The sequence below is a fragment of the Penaeus monodon genome, chromosome 38 (assembly GCF_015228065.2).
Source record: "Penaeus monodon isolate SGIC_2016 chromosome 38, NSTDA_Pmon_1, whole genome shotgun sequence".
Taxonomy (NCBI): Eukaryota; Metazoa; Arthropoda; class Malacostraca; order Decapoda; family Penaeidae; genus Penaeus; species Penaeus monodon.
In genome coordinates, this window is record NC_051423.1 from 28,741,645 (window position 1) to 28,744,144 (window position 2,500).

A 2,500-nucleotide genomic window follows, 5' to 3' on the forward strand; every position below is an offset into this window, starting at 1 on the left:
ACGCTGAGCAAACATTTTACGCCTGAAATCATATTCCATGTGACTGCAGACTTGAAGGCTCTTCATTTTGATGTAAGAGGGGCATCTTATGCCTGGAATCATATTCCATGTCAAAGTTCACTTTGGTGTAAAATGAGGTGATAATTAGCAACATAAATATAAAAGGATGATGCACACACACGTACGCACAGGCGCGCATCATATTAAGAATCATTGAAAAATCTATTTTAATTCTATTACCATCAAAATTATTATCATCATTGTTATTATTGTTATCATTATTAATATCATCTTTACTGTTATTGTTATTGTTATTACTGTTATTGTTATTGTTATTACTGTTATTTCTATTATTGTTATTATTTTTTTATTACTATTATTATTATTATTATTGTTATTATTATCATCATTACTATTATTCTGTAATGATACAATAAATATTATTCTAATTGTTATTATCATTATGATTATTACTACAATAATTATCATTATCATCATTATCATTTTATTAATATTATCGTTGTCAGTATAATCATCATTATTGTTATCATTATTATTAATATTATTATGATCACTACTACTACTGCTACTACTACTACTACTACTACTACTACTACTACTACTACTAGTACTAGTACTAGTACTACTACTACTACTATTATCATTTTTATTATTATTACTATTTTAATTATTATCACTAATATTATTATCATTATCATTATCATTATCATCATCACTATTATTATCATCATTATTATTTCTATTCTTCATCTTTGAGGCAAATACGATGCATTTTAGTAGTTAGACAGTTTAGATACATTTATTATTCACGCTACACTCCGAGAGATTAAGAGAGGAAGTACAAGAGGAAGGAGAAAGAAAGTGGGGGGGGAGAGGGAGAAGGAGAAAGGGGAGGAAGTGGCTTAAAGAGTAAAAGATGGGGAAGGGGAAGCAGAGGGGAAATTGAGTGGACTTGAAAAGGAAAAAGGGTGAGGGAGAAGGGAAAGGGGAGAGGGAAGGGAGAAGGGGAAAGGGACGGGGAAGGAGGGGAAAAGGAGGGGAAAGAGAGGGGAAGAGAGGATGGAAAAAGGAGGGGGAAGGGAGAAGGGGAAAAGAAGGCGGAAGAGAGAAGGGAAAGGGAAGAGAAAGGGATAAGAGGAAAGGGAGGGGAAAGGGAGAAGGGGAAAGGGAGGGAGATGGGGCCCAAGCAAAAAAGGGGGATGGTAGATGAAGGGGAAGGGATAAGGAAGCAAAGAGACAAGAGGATGAAAGTGGGAGAGGAGGAGGGAGTTTAAGGAAGATCTGGGAGTGAGAGGGCGTGGCAAAGCGAGAAAGGAAAATGTAGAGGGAAAGGGAAAAGAAGAGGAAGAGTAGAGGTAGAAGGAGTAGGGTGAAAGAGGGTGAGAAAAGTACCTTTCACTATTATGCGTGGAATTTCCACGGGTCCCCCTAGGATATTAATAAATTCCATTCAAGCTACTTTCCCTACTCACATTGTCAGGTATTATGTAATAATATCATATCTTAAGCAGAAAGAGTAAAAAAAACTCTAAGATATATGTTTCCATTCACGCACATCTGCGTATTTTCCCTTGTGTGTGTGTGTGTGTGTGTGTGTGTGTGTGTGTGTGTGTGTGTGTGTGTGTGTGTGTATGTATGTATGTGTGTGCATGCGAGATTGTGCATATGTGTGTATATATGTATGCAAGAGGTATATCAACACAAATTTCTGTCTGTAAAGTATATATTTTCATGGATATTATTATTATTATTATTATTATAATATATATATATATATATATATATATATATATATATATATATATATATATATATATATATATATATATACATATATATATATATATATATATATATATATATATATATATATATATATCTTCCACAAAAATAAGATGAAATTTAGAAAATTTCATACAGCATTCTTCACATAATTCCATATAAGGTAAATTTAATGCTTCTCACGGACAAACAGCTATAAAGGGAATACATATTTTTTTCTGTATTTCTCATATTTGTTGACAAAATTCTACAATGAGAACCGATTGCTGTTAAGATGTTTTGCTGAGATGGAGAAAGGACTGATACTATTTGGAATACCCTGGATTCTCGTATCGAAATAATCCAGTAGGAATAGTCATTGTAGCCCGATCATTTCATTTGCACTGATGGGAAAGGAATATCTTGGAAATGGAATCCTGAGAACTGATTATGTACTCATCCCTGTGGCGCGTCTAATCTCAGGAAAGAAGAAACTGGCAACTCAACCCGGACTCTGGAGGACTGCGATTCGCCAAGTCTCATTTAGTTTGATTAGATGACACTTAATACTTACGTTCACACAACTTTTGCTTTTTAACCGTTTTGTAAAGAATTTATATTGCTTTTGAAACGTTTCGTAAAGAATTTGTATTGCTTTTTGTGGAATGTGCTGGCCTTAACACCAGTTTATAATGTATTCTCTAAACTCGGTGAATCG